Raw genomic sequence first — 23,843 nt, forward strand, 5'->3', positions numbered from 1 at the left:
GGAAAACTGGAATACTCACAAACTGGAAACCCAACGGCAGGCTCTTAAGCAAGCAACGGGTCAAAGAAGAAATCACAAGGGAAATGAGAAAATACTTAGAAACAAATGAAAATGAAGACACGATATACCCACACGTAGGAGACACAGTGAAAGCAAATGCTGAGGTAAGGGAAACTTATAGCTACCAACACCAGCATCAAAAACTCTCAACCTAACTCAAATCAACAACCCGACTTTACAAGCTGAGGAAAAAGAACAAATACCAGGGTTAGCAGAAAGAAGGAAATAAGGACAGAAAAACAGAGAAAATCAATGAAACTAAAAGTTGGTTCCCTGATAACATCAACAAAATGATCACCTTCAGCTAGGTAGACTAAGAAAAAGAGAGAGAATACGCAACTAAAATTGGACATTCTTACCGATTCGACATAAATACAAAGGACTCGTAAGAGCCTACGGACTATGAGCAATGATACGCCAACCACCTGGATACCCTAGATTGAAACGGACAAATTCCCAGAAACACAAGACTCACCAAGACGAACTCACAAAGAAACACAAAATCTGTGACTAGTAAGGAGACTGAACCAAGGATCAACTCTCACGGCAGGGGCGCCTGGGTGGCTCAGTCAGTCGTGCATCCAACTCTTGATTTTGGCCCAGGTGATGATCTCCCGGTTCGTGAGATCAAGGCCCGCATCAGGCTCCTCACGGACAGCATGGAGGCTGCTCGGGATTCTCTCTCTCTCTGCCCCTCTCCCTGCTCACATTCTCTCTCTGTCTCTCTCAAAATAAATTTAAAAATTTCACTTAAAAAAATCTCACAGCCAAGAAAAGCCCTAGGCCCGATGGCTTCCCTGGTGTATTCTACCAAACATCCAAGGAAGAACTAAGACCAATTCTTCTCAAACTTTTCCAAAAATTGAAGAGGAGGGAGCATTTCCTAACTCATTTTCTATGAGGTCAGCATGACCCTGAACCAAGGCCAAACAAAGACACTACAAGAGGAGAAAACTACACTGCAATGTCCCTTAAGAACACAGAGGCAAAAGTCCTCAACAAAATAACAGTAAAATAAACACATTAAAACGCATTCAGCAACACATTAAATGGACCATACACGACGACCAGATGGGATTTCTTCCTGGAGCGCAAGGATGGTTCAACATATGAAAACTGATTGATATAATAGGTCACATCAACAGAATCATGGGGAAAACACACATGACCTTCTCAGTCGATGCATAAAAATCATCTGAGAAAATTCAACACATTTTCGTAATAAAAACTCTAAAAGCTAGCAATAGAAGGACAGTACCACCCCCAGGCAGAGCCAAATAGGAAAACCAACGGCAAATACAGTCAAAGGCGAAAGACTGAAAGCTTTTCCTCTAAGATCAGGAACAAGGCAAGGATAGCAGTTCCTCAAAAATTAAACACAGAATTATCACATGACCCAGCAATCCCACCTACAGGCATTTGCCCAAAAGAACGGAACACAAGGTCCTGGAGAGATGTTTGCACACGCAGGCTGACAGCAGAATTACGCACAACAGCTAAAACGTGGAAGCGAGCCGGTACCCGCTGGCGGGTGAACAGAGAGACCAAGTGTGGTTTATACGTGCAATGGACCATCCCGGCCTCGGAAAGGAGGGAAAGGCTGATACCCGCCACCACGTGGAGGGACCTTGAGGACACTGTGCTCGGTGAAGTGAGCCAGGCACAAAAAGCAAATACTGTCTGATTCCACTTACATGAGGACTTAAGGAGTGGTTAAATTCATAGACACAGATGATGGCTGCCAGGAGCCGGAGGCAGGGGAATGGGGATTAGTGTTTAATGGGGACAGAGTTTCAATTTTACAAGACGACAACGGTGCCAGCGAGGGGTGGCAATCAGGGTTCCACACGGTTATGAATGATTTACTACCACTGAAACGCACACTTAAGAACGGTTAAGATGGGGGCGCCTGGCTGGGTCAGCCAGTGGGACGCGCGACTTTTGATCTTGGGGTTGTGAGTTCCAGCCCCGCCGTGGGTATAGAGATTATTTTTTTTAATGGTTACGATGGTACATTTTATGTTATTCTACCACAACTGTAAAAATTGCGAAAAGTACATTAGCACTGCAAACAAAAAATAAACGATTATGCACAGAGCTCAAACGCACCGGCTGGTAAGCTTAGTCAGCTTCACGCTAAAAGGGAAAAGCTGCCATTATCACCAGCGATGGGATTGTTGCTAAGGAGGGACCCCAAAACCTCATCTCACACTCCAACCTCGGGGAATGTTTCTCCTTCTGACAGCTCAAAGTGGTGGCTCATTCTCACCAGGAAACCGTGTGGCCGTGTGAAATCGGGGACCTGCAGAGCAAGGTCGGGCGCTGGCACGGGGAGGGAGGCGGACGCGGACCCCAGGCCGGAACGCAGGGCGGTCCCAGAAGATCGCCAGGGCGACTCGGGAGGCCCTGCACGGACAGCAGCCTCGGGAACTGGGCCCGCGCTCAAGGCGCCGACTGCCTACGGCTGGGTTTCCATCCAGCACAAGTCAGAAGCTGTACCTTCTAGCGCACAGTTCATGGCAAGGCTCTCATGGCCCCGGCTCTTAAGGTCAAGGCCAAAGGTTCTAGAAACAGATGCCCCGTCCACAGTGCAGAGAACTCGGTGAGCCTCAGGCTAGGGAGGCGACAAACCAAAGCCCCCCCCTCCTCCTCCCCCGGGTCCCCATGGGCGTGAGACCCCTGGAGAGACGTTACAGTAACACTGAAAGTTACCAGAGTGCTCGGCGGTTCCCCAGGAGCCCCGGAGCAGGAAACACTGTCACTTCCGAGCGTGGAAGCCGCACGGCTCAGCACACACTGGACAATTAGCCGTGGGCGGGAAGTGAGGAACAGGGTGGCAGAGATGGGAGCGAGAAATCAGGAACAGGGAAGCCAAGGCTTCTCGGTGACGCTAACGCGTGGCAAGGGGGACGCTGGCCCTGGCGGAGGGGCGGCCCCCGGCTCGTGGGCTCTCTCCACCAGGCAGCTCCACAGGCTCGAGTGAGGGGCCCCGAGCCACCCCGTCCTGTGCCTCTGGAGACCTCGCCCCTGTGGGGGGACACCGTGCTTGGGGCCGCTCGTACTTTTCGTGCCTCGAAGCCCACTTTGTGCACGAGGCCCACCTGTCACCGGATGCCTGCAGACCCTTGCCCTACGGATGCCCACTATGCCACAGCCCCACTTCCCTCCTTTGTAAAGCCTCAAAAATTCATGCAGGCACACACCCCACCCGCACAGGCTCCAGCCCGCCAGAAACGCACTCGCGGGCTCCGTCGGGCGCGGGGCCGCTGGCTGCCGGGGACTCTGAGCCCCCAGAATGGGGCTGAGACCACAGGGCAGGGGCCTTTCCCGCTGCCCACCCGGCAGCCCTGGCCAGCTCCCGGGATCCCGCCACACACAAGGAGGCGGTCGGCAGAGCAGGGAGGCGCCGAAGCACCGGGGCCGGTCGGAGCGGCAGGACCTTCCGAAGACCCAGCCGCCGGGACCTTCCCAAGACCCAGCCGCCGGGTGCGACCTAGTAAGGATATCAGGCCAAGCCCGCTGTTCGCTCTCCTTTCCAAAACCGCCTGCACTGCTCAACTCGCAGTCACGGAAACACGCCTCAGGCCACCCGCTGAGGGACCCTCCGGCCCGCCCGTTCCCACAGCCGCACAGCCGGGGCGGTCAGCGACCTGCTCGGGGCGCACACAGCCTGTCTCACAAGGTGAGCCGCAGGGACTGTCTGCCTCCCTCCCAGGGAGCGCCGCACACTCGGGCCTCCAGGACCAGGGGCGGGAGCAGGGACTGACCGCTGGGCTCTGCGTCCTTCCACCCGTGCGGGATGTGATTCCATCCAGTAGTACGCGACGCTCCACCGAGTGCCGTTTCCAGGCCACGCCGGGTGAGCCGTGCGTCCCTGTGTGTGTCCCTGCCCGGGTCTGCGTCATCTTCATCGCAAAAGCCGGCCTCCTGACACTGCAGAATTTACAGCTTCTCCCCCGACGGGCAGCTGTGGGCTCTTTCCAACACACTGGCGCCACCCTCAGAAGGCACCACCTCGCTTCCAGACCGGCCAAGCCGGTTTACCAGCCACTGTGCAAAGGCTGGTGGGTGGGGTTAGGAGTCCACTCAAGAAACGGAGGGCTTCTGGGCTTGAGGAAGGTACACGAACCTCTCATGCTCTGTCAATCGCTAACTGTTTACCACTCTCCGGGCCAACAGGGTGGCCTTGAAAGGCAGGCAGAGGGTGAAGCTGCCTGGCCCGGAGGAGGAGAGCAGGGGAGCCACACTTCCTGGTGGGACTGGGCCGGCAGGCTCGGCAAGCGGGAGTGAAGCACTCCACCGCCCAGGACCACTCCTTCCAGCTCCCTGTGCCCCCTCCAGCTCCCTGTGCCCCCTCCAGCTCCCCGCCTCCATTGAACCAAACTCCTTCTCATTCAACGAGTGCCAGGAATACATCACACACTTCAAGGAACAAGAGCTTAGAACCCAGCACCAAGTGTTTCCAAACATGCACAAGATGAACGCAAGCTTTTTCACGTACACACATTTGTTTTAATCGACCTCGTCATTGCGAAACAGAAAAAAGCGGTTCCAACGCAGCTCGAGAGAACGCGTGAGAACACTCGGGAACTCTGTCCACGGCCTGTGGTCTGTGTTCACAGAAGACCGCCGAGCAGCCACCACGCCAGAGGGTGCCGTGCAGAGCCCTGAGAGTCCGCAGGGCCAGCCCCCCCGCGCTGCCTGGTAGCCTTTGATGAGAACCAAATGCCGCGGACCAGCAAGCAGCGACCGTGGCAGCTGGGATGCGGGATGCGGGGTGCGGGAGCAGCGAAAGGGGGTGCCCCGGCCATCCTCAGGGCACCCCACTCCCACAGAGCCTGCTGCCAGCCTCCGTCCGGCAGGATGCTTCAGATGCCATCTCCGTCACGGCACAGAGTCCCGTCTGCCATACCTGCCCTTCCCTGTCCCACGTCCTTCCCGCTCATCTCCAGGTACGCCCTTCTCACTGCGCTGATATCAGACCTGCTGGTTACTCTCAGCTACACTTCCTGAACACTAATGGTGGGGACGGGCGGTGTCAGGGATGAATTTGTAACCAACGTCCCAAATACGAGAGAGAAACAAAAGGGGAAAAATCGTAAAACTCTGTGTTCGTTGTTTTTCTTCAGGAAGGTAACTAGGTTCTCCACTAAGTTCTCCAAAGGGCTCTGGATCCAAAACTGGGCTATGACCCCACGTGTGGGCCCCACGTGCCAGTGAGCACACCAGGCACCTGAGAACAATGGGAGCGGGTCACACACACGTCCCGGAAGCCCAGATCCAGTAGATCTGGGGCTGGGCCTGGAACCTGCACTTCTCAGAAAATTCCCCAGGTTTTCCTGATGAGAAGCCAGGGTTAAAATCCCTCCGTCGCTAACCAAAGAGCCTTCCGCCCTGACAGGCGTCGGCATTCAACCCAAAGCACAGCTAGCACAGACAAGCACCTACAGCACCACTGAGAGGCTGGCTCCCCGCACGGGGACCCCTCCCACCCTGCTCTGTCCCGGGGACCTGCCCTGCTCCCCCAACCCGGTCAAGGACTCTGGAAGACAGGTCCTTGCTCCTAACTTATACAGGATTATACAGCATGGCTCCGGCCCTTCTCTCCCCTGTCCAGTGTGTGACAGTGTGACATCTGTCACCACTGTCCTTTTTCCTGGTGCTTCTCTACACACCAAAGGGTTCCAGTGTGGACATCAAATCATACAGTCACCCTGGTTTTAAGGCAATGGCAGAAGTCACTTTCTGGCCAACACAGCGGCTCAATGTGTCAGACTTCAGCTGATCTTTTCTCGCGATCAGCCTTCTGTTTGTCCAATAAAACTCACAGCCTTCCCTGCCCCGTGGCTGCCACAGTTTTTTCCAGAATCTGGATTCAGTACAGCTTCCCTACAGACCATTCTCGTGTATGTCATGCTCTCTCCCAAGAACCTCTGCACCAGCCTGGACCAAGATTGTCTCCGGGCACCTTTTAAGGCCAGTGCCCGTCCACCGCTCACCATCAGACAGGCCTGGCCACCCAGGAGCGGCCCAGATGGTTTCCACCGCTGACAGGCCTCAACCCTGGGGACAGCCCCAGACCGTAGCACCCAGGGACCCAGGGTTTCTTGAACAGACTCCCAGGCACGGTGGGATGAGGCCCAGAAGAGCGCCACGCACACGCCCAGCCCCCACCCCCATCAGGCCCCAAGGCTGTGGAGCCAGGGGCCGCTCAGCCAGGACCGATCCCAAAGTCTGGGTCTCCAAACAGCGCCTGCAGGCAGTGCCGCCCGGATCTCAGACGTCTGCTTCTTCAAGACAATCCTTGTTATTTTTTTACTTGTAAGTCTTCTCTACCCCCAATGTGGGGCTCAAACTTACAACCCAAGATGAAGAGTCGCACGCCCTACCGGCTGGCTCAGTCCAGCCGGGCGCCCCACGACAGCCCTTCGTAAAGGCTCACTTCTACTCTGGCTCAACACAAAGATCACGACGTTCGCATAACCTGAAGGTCCAGGTGAGAGCCCTGGTTTGGGGTTCTGCCCAACGGCCCCAAGTTCTTTTCTGAGTTTGGAAGGGAGAGGAAGAAATGCCGTCAAGTTCGCAGGCCTGCCCGAGTGGCCATTGACAGCACAGTCCCCAAGGAGAGCTGCGGGTACGGGCCGCACTCCACACCGCGTCTCCCAGTCCGGGCTCGACCCAACCCAGGCGTGACGCGGCTGTCACACCAAGCACTTTGAGAAAAAGAAATGACGGCAGGGACACAAGTTAATCACCGCGTGCGGAAAGCGCATGTAAAGTATCCAAGTGCAACCCAAGATACTAATGCTTTTTATTGATCAGTCAAGTTCACATACTAACTTCCTTTCGGTCTCACTCCGCTACGACTCCACTGTAAAGTGCGCCAAGCTCAGGGGGAAGCTGCACACGTGACAGCGTGCCGAGCACTAAGTCAGGAGTCAGCCTCCACCAGGAGGACACGGCAGTGGCCCGGACCACGCGCTGGCTGTCCCCGCGCCCAGGGCCCTCGGCTGAGGTACGGTGTCTCCGTAAGCACCGGACAACCCCACGCGAACAGTCGGAACTTGAAGGCATCCCCGTGACTCATCTCAGCAGAAGGCAGAGCTGCCCACCAAAGATGTCCTGGCTTCGCTTCGAAACCGCATCTGCGCCTGTCTGTGTCACGGCCAACTTCAGCGCTCTCTGGCCGGGACGGAAGGGGCAGCCAAGGGGCACCCGGCACCCATCATGATACTGGACACTCTCCGTTACATTTTCACAGACAGTCCTCACAGGAGCCTGTGCTGCAGCCACAGACCCCGGACGCGAGAAGAGAGAAGTAACTCTGCCCCATCGAAGTCAAGGGGCTGCGGCTGGAGCCTGAGGGCCCCCGCCCGCGCTCTCCCTGCTGCCCCCACCGCCTGCGGAATGATTCTTCAACTCTGGAGCACGTTAGCCACCTGGAGCACCGTCCTCCCGGCTCTCACTCCATGTAAGCCCTACGTGCCTCGTATCCGCCGCAGCCAAACTCCCAGGAAAAGACGAGGCCGTGGCTTTTCAAAGAAATACTAAAGAAACCATTTGTACGAGACAACTAGCCCCGTTTGAAGACAGTACTGAGTGCCTAAAAGGTTGGAAAACTTCCCCACTAAAAAACCAAATGTCCTTTTGTAATCGGCTGAATGTAACAAAATGTTAAAAGTCCAGCCAGCTTTAAGTGCACGTCCAAGCCTCATTTGCTAGCATTTCCTGGAGGGCATGGCTGAGGGCACTAGGATGAAAGTCAAGTGGCACTTTTTAAACATTACAATAACCCCGTTGGTCAAAACGCTAGACAAAACCGGAGTCTGATGCCCCGAAACGCCTCTGAGTCAAGGAATGCCCTGGGCGTGCTTCAAGGTAATGCAGCGAGTCTGCTCAGAACTGAATTGCGAGCCACAACGTCAGACCTGCATGGACCTCCATCATCGCCCCGCTCCTACAATTCAGCCTTCCGCACGGTGAACATCAACCACCTTGCTGCCAACGAAGCAACTGGGCAGCAGGTGGGATATTTCAGGAAAAGCTGGGATAGCCAGATGGAGAATTCCTTTATTTCAGTAGGAATAAAATGGTTCTATAAACACTCGTGCTCACAAAAAAATGAAAATCTCTCAGGTGCATATGCTGTAAGAACTACAATTCTGACACATTGTAATACAGCACATGTAGAATGTTCCAGAAGAAAACATTGAGGGACTATTGTAAACAATAATTTTGTTTTTGTTTTTTTTTTCAACGTTTATTTATTTTTGGGACAGAGAGAGACAGAGCATGAACGGGGGAGGGGCAGACAGCGAGGGAGACACAGAATCGGAAACAGGCTCCAGGCTCCGAGCCATCAGCCCAGAGCCCAACACGGGGCTCGAACTCACGGACCGTGAGATCGCGACCTGGCTGAAGTCGGACGCTTAACCGACTGCGCCACCCAGGTGCCCCAATAATTTTGGTTTTAAAAGGCCATAGGGAGGGGCGCCTGGGTGGCTCAGTTGTTTGAGCTTCCGACTTCGGCTCAGGTCATGATCTTGTGGTTGATGAGTTCGAGCCCCGAATCAGGCTCTGTGCTGACGGCTCAGAGCCTGGAGCCTGTTTCAGATTCCTTGTGTGCCTCTCTGTCTGCCCCTCCCCCGCTCATGCTCTGTCTCTCTCTCTCTCTCTCTCTCTCTCTGTCAAAAATGAACAAACATTAAAAAAAAAATTTTTTTTTTTTTAAAAAGGCCATAGGGAGAGGCACTTTAAGAGTGTAAACTCTGAAGCCAGCCTACTTGGGTTCAAATCCCTGCTCTATCATCCACTACTGTGTGACTCAGAGTAAGTTACCCACCTCTCCGCTCCTCGACTCACTCATGAACACATTAAGGATGTCAGACACAGGAATAAAGTGAATATAATAGGCTCGCTGCAGTCCTGGGAAGACAACTGTTACACAGTATCACCACCCGAGGTAGGAGCTGTTATTAACATTAAGGGCATGTGACGCAGACAGGAAAAGCAAATCTACCCAGGAGAGTCAGTCCATGCACGGTCACGTTTTCAGTGACAACACCATGCCAGGCCCCGCGCTGGACGAGGAGGAAGTGGAGCCGGTAAGGTTCCTGTTCTCAACAAGAGGAAAGGGAACTAATAATCTGGAGCACCTACTATGTGCTGGGGACTTGGTGGTGATGGGGTCGTCTGCTCCTCAGCCCTGCAGGTAAATGACATATGGCACAGAGAAAGGAGCTGAGGCTGGGGGAGATGGGAAAACACCACCCAGCAGACGGTCAGCAAGAGCCTTCTACTTGCAGGGATGCCCTCGGGGACACCGTCCTTGCACCAGCCCCCAGGGCTGTGTCCCTCCCACATCCCCAGTGGGTTGGAGGGGTCAGGCAGCTTGCTGCCTGCATTCCAGAAATGAAGGAAGCGAGGGAGGCCAGGTCTCCAGATGTGCCCAGGCAGGCAGTCCCAGAAAAGGGGCTAATGCTGCCGCAGCTGCGGGCCCAGGTGGGCAGCTGGTCCCGGACTGACACTCAGGATACAGACCCGGGACGTGAGCACGGCTTCCCGGGAGGTGACCCTCACACTCAGGAGCACCGGGAACACCGGGCCAGCACCTGGTTTCTCCTCCCGCACACGTGGGGGTACCGACTGGAGACCGCCCCAGGCCCCGTTCTGCGAGGCTGCGCTCGGTAAGTCCGACGGCTTGCGCGGGAGCGGGGAAAGAGGAAACACGTCCGACCTGTGCGACATCGGTGTCCGGTCCAGGGCGCCCCACGGCACGACGGGCAGCGACGGCTGACACACGGACGGCGAGCCAGGCGCGGGCGCACCAGCCCTCTCACAGGTGGTCGCCCGGGGCGGCGGGGTCCCCGGCGGGGACGCTGCCCCTCCGCGCGGCCCGCGTGTGCGACCCGGGGCCGCAGCCCAGCCCGCCCCGGCCCGCAGCCCGCGCCCCCGGCCCTCCCGCCGCCCGGCGGGGCGGGCAGGCGAGCCCAGGCCTCCCAGCCCACCCGACTTCCGGCGCCGCGGTTGCCCGGCGACGCGGGGCCTCCGCCGCCGCCCCCCGCCCGCCGCCGCCAACTTTCCTCCCAAGTTTCCCCGGGGCCGCAGGGCTGACGGGCGGGCGGGCGGCGGGGGTCGGGCCGGGGTCGGGCCGGGTCCAGGCCTGGCCGGCGGGTCGGTGAGCACGGGGCTCCCGCTCCCCACCACCACCCCGCCCCGCCGGGCCTCCCGCCCGCCCGACGCCCGCCCGAGCCCCCGGCGACGCGGGGCCGAGGTCCGGGCCGCTCACCTGGACCGCGGTCCCTCCGGCGCCGGCCGAGCCTCGCCGCCCACCCCGCCCCCGCCCCACAGGCCCGCGACCCGCTGACACCGAGGCGGAAGTGCGGCCGGCCGCCAGGCAGACTGACAGCCGGCGCTCTCCACTCGCAGCGCCCGGCGCCGGAGCGTCGGCGGCCGTCCGCCCAATCCGCGCCCGGCCCGAGGGCCGCGCCGGGAGGCGGGACTATGCTAATCATTTGCGGGAGCGGCAACCCCCGTTGCCCCTCGGGAGTCCCGCCCGCGCGGAGGAGTGACGCCACGGACAGCCAGTCACAGCAGGCAGAGGCGGGGTTATGCAGATATTGACCCCAGGTGGGTGGGAGAGAGGGAGGAAGGGGCGTGGCTGGGCGGGTTGAGTTTACAAACAGCGAGTCAGGTGGCGGGGGTGCTGGGCGGTTGGTGGCTCTGCGCTACGCTGTTCCCGACCCCCAGGGGACGGGCGGCGGCGGGAGTCCTCCTCTCAAAGCTGTCTTCCTCAGTTCAAACATGTTGCAGGCTCCCCCTTGTCCACGCTCCTTGGCATACCATTCATCGCTCACCAGAATCCTGCGCCAATTTACCCTCCGGCCGTATCCCTGGCAGTTAATTCCCCTGTTTAAAACTCACTAATCTGTAGTGGCTCCGCGATTGAGCCCAGAAGCTCTGGAGTCAGACCCCGAGCTTGCATCCTTATCAGCTGTGTGGCCTTGGGCAAGTTAACTAACCTCTCTGAGCCTATGAGCACCCAGATTTTCCCATGCAAACTAGGTTTCTCCCACCCTCATCCCATTTGAATCACAGGTCTGGGTTTGGGTGAGTGGAGTAACAGGAACCAACCAGGCTGGTTGCTCAGAACGTGATTGATTCAGGGGTGAGCAAGTGACCCTGTCCTGGCCAATGAGGGTCCGCCCTGAGACTTCCGCTGGGGGTCGGAGAGCTCAGGCCAGAAGGAAGGCTGAGGCCAAATGACTCTCCCATCTGCCCACAGACCTCTCCAGAACTGGGCCGGCTGAGAGAAAGACGCTGTCTGGAGCTACTTACTGGGCGTCTTGCCACTGTGAGGGATGTGGCGCCCGGGAATGAGGCCAGCCCAGAGGGAAGCGAGAGCACACGTCCTGGGTCACCTGGAACAGCTACACCCTAAGCAAGCTCTGTCCTAGACTTTTCAGTTACAGGAGCTACTGTATTTTCTTTTCTGCTGAAGCCAGTTTGAGTACAAAGGAATACTGGGTCTTGCACCCCCAACAGTACTGACAGAGTAGTCGTGACCACATGGCACACGGAGACAGTCCCGCTCACGGCCGCCTCTTCCACAAAGCCGGACCCCACCCCCACCGTGCCCCACCCGGCCTCCTGTCCCCCAATGCTGGTCTCCGCGCTGCCGCCTCAGAATGTGATTCCCCATCTCTAGCAAGGAGGAGGTACTGACAGGTCACCCCCAGCGGGACTAAGGGTGCCTTGAGGGCAGGGGCCGGCCTTGACTGAGTGGATGGGGTCTCCAGCAGGGGTGGGGCCCAGAGATCCCGTCATCCCCAATCCTAGAGACTGGCCCAGCTCACTGGTGGGCCCTGTCACTGCCGCCCGCCGACGTGCTGGGACTGAAAAGGAGCTCTCCCAACCTCTGCTGTAGAGAGAAACCAGGAGGGGGTGGGGCCAAGCCTCCGAAACAAAGGCGTTGCCATGGTTACCCCTGAAGAAACCGACCCCGGCAGAAGAGGGAGGTGTGTGCAGGCCCCCAAGCCAGGACAAGGACAAGGCCTGTTGCCATGGAGATGCTCCAAAGCTTCCCTTGTGGGCCTGGCCAAAGTCCAGTGCAGGGTCCCGAAACCACCACCCCTCATTCCAAGACGGGGCTTTGCGATTCTGACCTAGGGCAAAGGACACGCCCCGAGGGATTCAACCTGCCGGCCCACCCCGTGGCCATGACCTCTGGGGTGAGTGCGGTATCGGGGAGCTAGGGCCAGAGGAGAGGCTGGAATGGAAAGAGTCTCCTGTCTGCCCACGGGCCACACCAGGGCTCAGCTTGACCACCTCTGCCCTGGCCTTGGAGTGGGGTAGGGTCTGACCCCAGGTGGGCCCTGCGGCTGGGATATCAGTTTACCCCCTTTTAACAGATGCAATAAACTGAGTTCCAAGGATCAGGTGCTGGTCCTTCCTGGTCCCCGAGGCCAGGACTGAGTGAGAATCCCCTCTTGGCTGATGGCTGGGAGGACGGCACCTGGGACCCAACGCAGGAGCATTTTTCCTGATCTTCAGTAGGTCAAGAGGCCGATTCCAGAGGCAAAATTCTCTAAGAATGGGACAGAAGATGGGAGCGGAAAAGGAGACAGAGGGTTTGGGGCCATGCGATGATGGTGGTGGTGGCTGACGTCATCCAGTGGGTGACATGTCCAGTTTCACGCCTGCGACGGCCAACCGAGTAGATACTATGTGTGATTCCCACTGTGCAGATGAGCAGACTGAGCCTGTGCTGAGGAAGCGGCCCAGGAGCTTGTCAGAAAGACAGAGACCTGCCCAGACCTCTCCACCGGGTCTGCCCCTGAACCAGATGCCCAGCTGTTCCTGGGTGGCTGGGGCCCTGTGGGACTCCATCTGGGTCACCATATCAACTACTGTTGACCTACCCACTGGCGGGGGATTGCCACAGAGTCTCCTCCATCCTGAGCGCTCAGGCCTGGCTTGGCTCCCAGGGTCCCCTCGGGATCCCGGGGTCCATCCACGTATGCTGGGCTGGTACGTAACTTTCAGGGTGCCTGCTCCTGCAGGAACGGCTCTCCGACCAGGCCAACCCCAAGAGTGTCTGTGTGTCCCTCACCGCCCCAGAATTAGAACCTCCCTGTCCCACGTCCCGCACGAGGCTCAGTTGATATCGTGACCCAGCAGCCCTGTGGGTGGCTGCCCGGCCTCCCCTCAGCAGCTGGCCGACCTGTGGGCCCGGTGCCCGGAAGCCCCAAATGTGTGGGAACGCGTGCCCCTGCTGTGCCGTCAGGAGGCACGTTCACACGCACTACCCTCCTGGCTGTCTCCCCGAGAGGACGCAGAACACGGATGATGCCTCCTTCAGATGGGGAAACTGAGGCTCAGGCAGCAGAGCAGGCTGTCCGCTCGCTGCAGAGCCGGCCGGCAGCCAGAGCCACCCCGTAAGCCCAACCGGGCTGGGCGTCCAGGAGTGCCGATGCCCGCACTGCTGGCCTGGCCTTTGCCTTGGAAGGGGGCGGGGCGGGGCCCGAGGCTCAGCCCTCTCCCTGCCACCCACGGGCCTTTGCAGAGACACTTTCCGCTCTCTTCTGTGGGATGCTGGGGCGTCTCCTCTGAGGATGCCACCTGGGTGGCCGGAGAGCGCTGGCCACCGCGGCCTGGCCCTGGCCCTCACGTGGCCCAAGCGGATCCTTCCCCATGCAACCTTCTCGTCTCCTCTGCAACGTGACAGCGCTCGGCTTCCCCGTCGTCGGAGGAGGGTATTTTTAGTTTTGAACCCACCACGTGAAGAGAGACAAGTTATCAATAGCAGCGGCAAAGGGCTTTTTCTTTTTTTTCCCCATGGCTTTGGGGCCTGAGCAATCTGCACCCGTTAAATTCTGCCAAAGAAAAAGCAGTGCCTTCCTCTTACCCACTTTCCACCCCGCTGCGGCTCCGCCAGCCAGCTCCTCCCGGCGCGACCCCGCCTGACTCAGCGGCACCCCCATCCCTGGGGGAGGGAGTTGGCCCTGAGGTCAGCGTGTCCCCTGGACCCCTGGAGGAACGGGCGGGGGTGAGCTGACCCCGGGGGCCGAGAGAGAGGGCAAGGCAGGCGCGCGGGGGGTTGGCGGGGCCCCGCCTTCCACACCCACAGAGGTCACATAGGCCCCACTTCTAGCTTCAGTAGCAGCCCTAGCATTTATGGAGCACTTACCGTGTACCCAGCAGTGGGCTGAGCATCTTTGAGGGCGCTTTCCCAAACCAGGTGCCGTGCAATCCCCAGTCCCTTGTGGCTGTTATTAGGTGTTTCTGGAAGAAAGGGTTTCGTGGCCAAGTAGGTTTGGGAAAGCTATGTAAATGAAGCCGACGAGGGGGCACCCAGGTGGCTCAGTCAGTTAAGCGTCTTGATCTCGGCTCAGGTCATGATCTCACGGTCCGTGAGCCCTAAGACCCATGTGGAGCTCAGTGCAGAGAGCAGAGCACAGAGCGTGGAGCCTGCTGGGAACTCTCTCTCCCTCCCTCCCTCTCTCTGCCCCTCCCCCGCTCGTTCGTGTGCGTGCGCACGTGCGCACGCACGCTCTCTCTCTCTCAAAATAAGTAAATAAATGAAATCATAACTAAATAAATAAACTAGGCCAACAAGTGTCCTCTCCGATGCAGGGTTTCCCAGGGCCCTGCTCACTCTGGTATATGTGGGAGCCTCTGGGATACGGAGGACCCACCTACAGACCCAGGATTTGCTGGAACTGGGAGCTTTTCTTCCATGGAGTGTCCTGCAAGGTGCTGGAGGGACCCCTACCTTGTCAGCTGGAGCTGCACGTATAGAAACTCAGAACAACAGAGCCTTCCGCAAGGCAGAAGCGTCCTGTCTCACGGGACGCAGCCCGAGCTGTCCAGGGCTGGCGGGGAGCCACGCGTCATCGAGGACCACGCCCCAGCCTATCGTGTCGCCGTTCTAGAGTCAGCCTCCATTCTCAGGTTCACCTCATGGCCCAAGATGGCTGCTGCTACTCCAGGCATCTCATGCATATCTGGCCGGGAAGAAGGAAGCAGAGAAGGGCAGAAGTGCTGCCCCACAGTGAGTCGGCCCCATTTGAGGATCGGCCCCTGAAAGCTCCAGGCACTTCTGCTCACTCTTCGCTGGCCAGAACTGCGTCCCACGCCATTCTTGGTGGGACAGCAGCATTTTAGCGGAGGGCATGGCCAGCCTGAACAAAACGGAGGACCCATGGCCTGTGCCTGTGCCTGGTGGGATGCTCAGCGTCCCCAGACACTGAAGCGCTCAGCGTGGGCCTGTGGGTGCCCCCTTCCTGGCAGTGCCCAGACTTCAGGCCGGTGGTTCCTTGTGGTACCTGTCGACCACCTGCTGTGCTGGCTCCGTGGTGCCACTGGGAGGCCCTGATTCCAGGAGGCCAGAGGGGACCTCGGGCAAGGGGAGGGGCGGCTGGGCCCTGCCCCTTCTCTCTCCACCCCTCCTAGGGGCCCACGTGGGGCAGGAGGGGTGAGGTGCGTCTGCGTGCGGGGCATCAGCAGGGTGGGCAGAAGCAGGAGAAAGGGGCACCAGCAGCAGGTGGGGGTGGGGGTGTTGGGTAGGAAACACTGGGCATTTGAGGTTCTTCTGGGGGTCAGCGTGCCCCCTCCATGCCATCCCCGGGAGGTGAAGGCAGGGGAGGGGAGAGGAGGGGACAGCTGGCCACGGTGTGCCAGGCACGCCCCAGGCCTGCCTTCGTGGCTCATGGAGGACTGCGCCCTGTGCGACCTGTGCAGTCAGGCGAGGCTCCGTGCTCAATTCACTGCCCCGCTGTGGCCGCCTTGAAATTCTTCATTACTGGGGAGGGGCCCACATTTTTGTCTTGCGCGAGGCCCCACAAATTCTGCAGCTGCCCTAGATGAGGTACAGGAATCAGGGCCCACAGGTGCTGCCTCTCCAGTTCATGCACACAGCAGGCTGGGTGGCTCTGTCCCCTCCAGGCAGGGTGGCAGGCTGGGTGAGCAGGTCGGGCTTGTTATGGGGAAGAGGCAAAGGTGCTGAGAAGAGGCTTCATGCTGGGGACTTAGCCAGACCTGCCCCAGCTCGGGGAGGGCGATCTGCCCGCGAGTCCCACAGCCAGGGCAGGACCAGAGACGAAGCCATCGGGCACCTCCAGCCACTCACTGGCTACAGGAGTAACATTGCTTTCTGGGCTCCTAGCCGAGCTACACACGGTAGGTGCTCAATAAACGCCCCTGGATGCTGGCAGGCGGTGGGTGCAGGTGGTCTTGGCAGGCAGCCAGGGTTGCGATGGAGCCTGGAGCCCCCTGCGGTTTGCAAACAGGGGTTCTTTCCAAGCCCGCTTCCCCAGAGCAGGGTGGAGCCCAGAGGAGACAGAGTCGTGCGTGCGAAAAGCACCTGTGAAGGCAGGACACAGGCGTGGCCCCAGAGCCGAACAGCCAGCGCTCTCCCCAGCGGCCACCCCTCCCTCCTAGGAGTGGCCAGATTCTCCTGAGGGACCTCCACCCCGAGGCTGGCCCGATCCCGTACCCCAGGCAGGGCACGGGATGGGACCTGGGGCATCACTGTGTCACTCTGGGGTAATCAGGCAGGCGGGGGGCTTGGTCTCAAGGGCGTACATTGTGCCACGGGGAGGGGAGCAGAGCTGAACCTGGGGCGGGGAACGCGGGTTCTGATGAGAAGCCTCCAAGCCCGCTTCTCCACACGGGGAATCCAGGCCTCTGGAGCGCTCCTCTCCCCATCAGGGCATCGCAGGCTGGGACCACCCTTCCGGATGGTGCGCTGGTGAGTCACTCAAGACAGACTCCAAGGAGCTCCAAATGTTTCCGGGGGCATTTAGCCACTGGCTTCTCCAGTATTGCACCATTGTACAGATGGGAAAACAGAGCCCAGGGAAGGGATCATTACTTGTCATATGGGTGTTTCCGGCTCTGCATGAGTCAGCAGAGCAAATCTGGAAATGTGAGAGGACTATGTGATGCCAGGGAAAGGTAGATCCAGGCTGAATCTGGCAGGGGCATGGGGAGAGGGCAGGGGCTGGGGGAGAGGGCAGGGACTGTGGAATGGGCAGGGGTATGGGGGAGAGGACAGGAGCATGGGGAGAGGGCAAGGGCTGGGGGAGAGGGCAGGGTGTGGGGGAGAAGGCAGGGGCGTGGTGGAGAGAACAGGGGCATGGGGGAGAGGGCAGGGACATGGGAAGAGGGCAGGGGCTGGGGGAGAGGGCAGGGGCATGGGGAGAGGGCAGGGCTGGGGGAGAGGGCAGGGGCTGGGGGAGAGGGCAGGGGCATGGGGAGAGGGGAGGGGCTGGGGGAGAGGCCAGGGGCATGGGGGAGAGGGCAGGGGCATGGGGGAGAGGGCAGGGACTGTGGAATGGGTAGGCATATGGGGGAGAGGGCAGGAGCATGGGGAGAGGGCAAGGGCTGGGGGAGAGGGCAGGGGCATGGGGAGAGGGCAGGGGCATGGGGGAGAGGGCAGGGGCTGGGGGAGAGGGCAGGGGCATGGGGGAGAGGGCAAGGACTGTGGAATGGGTAGGCATATGGGGGAGAGGGCAGGAGCATGGGGAGAGGGCAAGGGCTGGGGGAGAGGGCAGGGTGTGGGGGAGAAGGCAGGGGCGTGGTGGAGAGAGCAGGGGCATGGGAAGAGGGCAGGGGCTGGAGGAGAGAGCAGGGACATAGGGAGAGGGCAGGGGCATGGAGGGGAGGGCAGGGGCTGGGGGAGAGGGCAGGGCATCTCCCCGGGTAAGAAGCAGCCCTTCCCCCAGGGCCCTGGGGAGAACCCAGGTGCCCCGTGTGTCCCTGCAGAAGGCAAGTCTCTGGTCTGGGTCTGGGCACTGGGACTTCATTGTCCTCAGTCAAAGCTGAGCCGGCCTCTTTCTGCTGTAGCCTGGGTCACGCCGCTGTTGGAAGCAATCTCCCTCAAGGACTTGGGGACATCTCCCTTATTGGGTCCAGCGCCCCGGCACTGAAGGGACATTGCTATTATTGGGTCCAGCGCGCCCAGCACCGCAGTTGGCTCGCTGGTTATCTTCCTGACAGACACAGGCCCCGCAAGGAGCCCCCCTGAGCCCCGGGGTTCCCCGAGCACACAGAAGCGCCTCGCCAGGGCCGGGCCCCGTCTCCTCCTGCAGGAGGCAGCTCCGGGTGGTGTGGGCCCCGCGTGCAGGCCCCGTGGGGCCCCCCTGAAGGCCGGCCACCTCAGGGGGGAAGCGGGGCCCGGGGCTGCAGGCAGGGGCAGGGTGACGCTGGTGCGCTGGGGGCTGGGACCGGGCTCACACGTGCTCGCACCCGCGGGGCCCAGCATCCGCATAGGCAAGATGAGGGCTTCGGGGTGGGGAGGGGGACACGGGGACCCGTGGGGGGTCAGGTGATGGGTCAGGTGTGGGGGTAGGAACAGAAGCTCGGCCAGGCTTCAGGCTCCAGGGCCAGGGCTCGGCCTTGGGGGCCCTCACGAGGCCCGAGGCCCGAGATGGGGACCGTCGACCTCTCGGCCTCACCCCTGGAGCAGAGCAGGGCAGCAGCCAGTCAGGGGGAGTGGCCTGCACACAGCAATCAATGTCCCAGGACAGCCCCCAGTGTGCCCAGCCCAGAGGTCACCCCGTCCCCTACCCCCGACAGACTCCTCTACCTGTACCGTGCTGACCTCAATGGTGCCGTCCAGGGGCAAGGGCATTGTCGGCCCGTGTGCGGAGCACGTGGCCCCCGCCCAGCCTCAAACCCCAGGCCTGGGGGTCTGCAAATGGACTGCGGTCACCAGGCCCACCCCGCCCGATCATCATAGGAGGGGCCCAGTGGGGGACAGGCACATCGAAGGGAGGGGAAGGTCGGCCCCGGATGACGCACTAGGGAGCTAAGGCGCTGTGGCCGTGCTGCTGCTGGGCAGAGGGCACCGAGCAGAAACACGCTCCGGTCAGGGCAGGGCCTCCAAGGGCAGGCAGCAACTGGCCAGCTGCCAGCCAGGAGTCCAGACGAAGGAGCGGCTCAGGGCAGGGAGTGTTGGGGCCGGAGCGCGGCTTTCAGCGTGGGACAGGACCCTGGGTACCGTCCCCCGCTCACGCAGGCCCACCCCTCCCCACTAGCCCACCGCTACAAGCCCTGGGACTGGGCCCCGGGTCAGCGTGGCCTGTCCCCACCTCTGTCCGGGCTGACGACCCCCAAGTTCTGACATTTACAGGAAAGAGGGAGCTCTGGTCGGTCCGAAGGCCCCAGAGCAGTGGCGGCTGGGGAACCGCGGAGTATGCTCAGCCCAGGTCCCCAGGCCCAGGTGACCTGTGGCAGGGCTGGGTCACCCAACCAAATACTCTTGGGGATGGCCGGGTCCCGTCCCCCACAAGCCGGATTCAGGTTCAGAGCCCTCCAGCCTCTCACCAGGCCCCGCGACAGCCCCCACGCAGCCTGACCCAGGGCCCTGGAGGAGACACAGCGGATGAGAGCAGAGTTCTCTGTTTTCTCCATGGAGCGTCCAGGCTTTGCCCATGGGGGGAAGCTGCACAGATAAAACACGCCCCATTCTGGGGCGACTGGCGGCTCAGTCGGTTGAGCATCTGACTTCGGCTCAGGTCATGATCTCACGGCTCGTGGGTTCGAGCCTCGTGTCGGGCTCTGTGCTGACAGCTCGGAGCCTGGAGCCTGCTTCCGATTCTGTGTCTCCGTCTCTCTCTGCCCCTCCCCTGCTAGCGCTCTGTCTGTCTCTCTCAAAAATCAACATTAAAAAAATTAAAAAACAGGCCTCATTCACTCAGGGAGTACTCGTCAGCCAGCCGGGGGGTGGGCACAACCAGAGAGCGAGCCTGGGTCTTGCAGAGGGACTTTCTGGAGGTACAGGTGCCTCTTTCCTCAGAGAAGGGCATTTGTTACCCCTCTGGCCCCTCAGCTGTCCCCGCCCCTCCCCCAGGCAGCTGTCCCCATGCCCCTCAGACCACACCTCTCCCAGGCTGCGCCTCGCCTCTTCCGGGGAGCCCACCAGAGATTACCCTTCTTTTGTGTTTGATAGCTCCACCCAGCCCCACCCTTGGGGGAAAGAACCCAAGGTGAGGACGTTTCAGACCCAAGTCAGGTGCCGACTCCCTCTCCACACTCACTGTGCTCTTGGCGGCCTCAGCCTCTGCCCTCGGCCTCTCGTTCCCCCCAGTGGAGACCGAGGCCCCGGAGGGGGTCTCTCCAGCGAGGACGAGGCGGGAGGGGCCGAAGTGGGGTGTGAGCTTTTCTGGGGCCCGCTGACCGGGCCGTGGGCCGGGCTGACCCAGCCTCCGAGCCTGCAGCACCGGCTCCCGGCGAGCAAGAAGTAGGCCAGGAAGGGCTGCGGGCTTCCTTCCCGCCGGCTGAGCCCGAGGCGGCCTCCAGAGCCGCCCTGCCCGGGCTCTTCGCGGTCTGCCGGGCCCGAGCCGCCCTCGCCCCTCACGCCCCTGCACGCCCTTCTCCCCCTGTGCCCCGTGCTCGCAGCGGACGCTCGGGAAGAAGGCGGTCTCGCAGTCCCGGCTGCCCCCGGGGACCCCCACCCGGGGGCTCTGTCCCGGGGGCCTCCCACCGAGCTCCCGGGGCCCAGGCCCACCCCCAGGAGCATGCCCGGGCTCCCTGGGCCCTGCCGACGAAGGCCGTGCTGGGGGAAGGGCCAGGGGCCCCCCACGGGACCCCCCACCCCGTGGCAGGTGCGGGGGGCGACCTCGGCTCGCCGCCGACCACCCTTCCCCCTCCGTCCTTCCTCTGCCCTCCACAGGGGTGGGGTTCTAATGATGTCAGCCCACGCTGCCGCAAGCTCAGGCACGGCTGCCAGCCACCAGGATTAGGTCTGAGCCAGGCCAGTGGCACTAATTCTGGGTTTCTGTTGGCAGCCCCCCCCTTCCTCCCGGGGAGTGAATGAGAGCGCAGGAGGGCAGCCCAGGCGCAGGCAGCGATCTCAGGGACACATCCCCTGCTGGCAATGGTGAATACAGGGAAAAGACAGATGGCGAGAAGCTGCTGTTCTCTGAGCTCCTGGATACAGCCGTGTCTGAAACCTACCCCCTGGACCTTTCAGCCACAGGCCACAATCAGTACCCCCTCCCTTAGGGGTATCGAGTCGGTTTTGTCATTTGCAGCCACACTTCAGCAACTGTATCCCTGGTCCTCCCGTCCCCTCTCTCCTTCCGGCCACCTGGGCCCTGCGCCCAATTCAGCTCTGTCCCTAAAGGCAGGGAAATCAGACCCAGCTTTTATTCCAAATCGGTGGCGTCCAGAGACACTCTGGTCACACCCGGACCCTGCACTCATCAGGACGCACCAGGAGCTGGCTCAGAATGTCACCAAGAGAAAAAAAAGAAAAAAAAAAAAAAAGACAAGGAACAAAAAAAGAAAACTCTGCATTCCCCGTATTCAAATGAGCTCCTGCAGAAAGAGAGAAAGCAAACAGCAGTGGTTCCTCTGAAGAAGTGCCACCGCGCTGGACCCAGAGGCCTGACGAGTGCTCTGGCAAATGTGCCGGGGCCGTCACCAGCAGGACAATCGCCCCGCAGCTGGGCCTGGGCAGTTCCACGCCTCCATTATTCCTCATTAGTGGGCACGTCCCACGCGGCAGGGCAGCGCGCTGCGGGAACAGCCGCGGGCACGCGGTTGGTTGAAGGAGAAAGGTTTTTCCAGCACAACGAGGGTGGCTAATGGCAGAGCCCGGTGACAGCGTAGGACGCAAGGGACAGCGGCCTGCTGGTCTGACACGGGCAACCCCCAACTTTGTTTCTCCGGCGCAGAGCTCCTCTAACCCAGGACCCGGGAGGAGGGGGGCGGGCTGCCGCGGGGCCCGGCTTCTGATTCCAGAGCTGGGGCTGGGCCCTGGGGGCTTGTCGACGTCTGTTCCAGAACGTCCAACGGGCAGTTGAATCTCGGGCACCCCATTGGCCCCAGTCTGCCCCTCCTGCATGCTCCCTGCCCACCGGTGCCACACCCTCCTCCGAGCCACTTGAACCCAAAGCCTGAAGTCAGCCTTGACCTCTGCCTTTGTGTCACACGCCTCACGGGTCAGCTTCAAAAGACACCCAGAATCCGGCCAGGTCTTCCGCCCGCACTGCCATGCAGGGCGGGGCCACATCACCCTCACCGGGGGCACCTCCCCCGGCCCTGGGCCTCTGCCCTCCACCCCGCCAGACTCTGTGCACCGAGGAGGGGGGCCCGGCACAGCCCGGAGCCCTGCGAGGCCTCCGCCTCCAGGCAGCACGTCTGCCCTCTCCCACGCCGTCCCCTTGCTCTGTGCCCCAGCCACAGACACACGCTCCCACGTCCTGGTCCTCTGCTCCCGCAGTTCCCTCTGCCTGGAAGGCCCTTCCCTCCAGACACCAACCGGGGCTGCTCCCTCCCTCCTCAGTCCTCAGTGGGAGGGACAGCTGAGCCCCTCTGAGTGCTGCAGGTGCTGTCCCCTGCACGTGGGGGCCCCCCCGGGGCTGCCCCAGCCTCTCTCCTGGGGGGACAATTGGAGGACAGCGATGGCGGGCGAGCCCCTTTGCTACGGCCGGTCTCGGGGCTCAGCTGGGGCTCAGCCCCTCCCTCCTCCACGGTCCAGCCTACCCGGCCAGCCTCATCCCACCTCGATGTCACCCTGCAGGTCTTGGGGGCCTGCCTGGGAGGGTGACCCACACCCTCACCCCTGAGGGTCTGAGTCCCTGGTTGCTGTGCCTTCTCAGGCTGGGACAGCTGCCCTGTCCACGCACATGATAGTCACACGGGGGCCCCACGGCGCCAGGAGGGCCCTGCACTCCACACGTGTCCCCACGGCCGCTTTAGGTCCCAGCAGCCCCACCCCTCCTGCTGACGGAGCCCTGACTGCTCCTCCTGTCTGGGCCCAAGGGGCTCGAAATGCCAGGGAGGCAGTTGAGGCTGAGTTCACCAGGCCCTTGCCCGTGTGTCCGGGTGCTAGTGTGCCTGTGGGAGGGGGCCTGCGACCCTGCAGAGCCCCGGGGGTGGGGGTAAGATTCCTCCGTGGGCCACGGCGTCCGGGCGTTCGTTCTCCTCCCGCCGGGCATGCAGTGCCGCGTACAGACCGGTTCGTTCCACTGGGTCCCGCGGGGCGGCGCCCGCCCTCTCGGCCATTGCCCTGCTGTGGTGCCTCGGAAGGCTGTCCCCGTCTGCGTCCTGCGAAGCGACCCAGTCCAGGCTGGCGCGGCAGGCCGAGCAGGCAGCGGACTCCACGCTGAGGGGCCCTGACAGGGCGCCGCCCGGCATGGGTTTCCCTGTCCTCGGGTCAGGCTGCCATGAGGCCCTGGGTCACGGTGACGCGCCCACACCCGAGCCCGTCTGTGAAGACCGGCCAGCGTGGAAGGGGCCCAACGTATCCAATTCGCCACCAGGTGGCGATTTGTTCTCCAGAAGAATGTGCCATTTTGGGGACTCGGCGCTGGTCTCTGTTGCCGGCGGGGTCGGACGTTCAGAGGAGGCGGTAGCCAGGTCGTCCTGGGCAGGTGGGAGCCCGGGCTCCTGGCTCACGCGTGGCCCCTGGCGCGACCGCTCTGTGCCATCACGCCATTCCCGGGGAACACTGGGGCCCATAGGCACACGTCCATCCACACGGCCCCAGCCCAGAGTCCTTGTCCCCACCTCTGACCTGACCGACCAGCCCCGCGGGCTTTGGACCCTGCCCCCGAACCCACAGATATTGTCACCTGGGCCGTGTTCTGGCCCACGCGGCACCTGCCACCAGGGGCTGGGAGTCCCACCCACTGGGAAGACGTGCGCCTCGCCTCAGCTCCAGTTCAGCAGCAGACCCCTGTGCCCCACTCTCTTGAGAGGAGAGCTGAGTGGCACACGCCGTGGCTACCCCCAGCCTGTGCCCTGACACCGTCTGTCCCCTGCTTTGCTTC

General features: G+C 61.1%; 1 protein-coding gene and 1 long non-coding RNA gene across 6 annotated transcripts in view; one reads left to right on the plus strand and one right to left on the minus strand.

Annotated features, from left to right (window-relative positions):
• The window catches only part of OSBPL2 (oxysterol binding protein like 2), a 37,355-nt gene extending 26,918 nt beyond the window's left edge, over positions 1-10,437 (minus strand). For all 5 annotated transcript variants that reach the window (XM_030309235.1, XM_030309233.1, XM_030309234.1 and 2 more), the window contains exon 1: positions 10,349-10,437. The gene's annotated coding sequence lies outside the window, so the exon portion shown is untranslated. The remainder of the gene's footprint in view (positions 1-10,348) is intronic.
• Positions 10,424-14,574, plus strand: LOC115509894. Its single transcript, XR_003967513.1, has 3 exons — positions 10,424-10,689; positions 11,158-11,227; positions 11,345-14,574. It is a non-coding gene; the product is annotated as an uncharacterized LOC115509894 (long non-coding RNA).
• Positions 14,575-23,843: the final 9,269 nt, after the last annotated feature.

The sequence above is a fragment of the Lynx canadensis genome, chromosome A3, assembly GCF_007474595.2.
Source record: "Lynx canadensis isolate LIC74 chromosome A3, mLynCan4.pri.v2, whole genome shotgun sequence".
NCBI lineage: Eukaryota > Metazoa > Chordata > Mammalia > Carnivora > Felidae > Lynx > Lynx canadensis.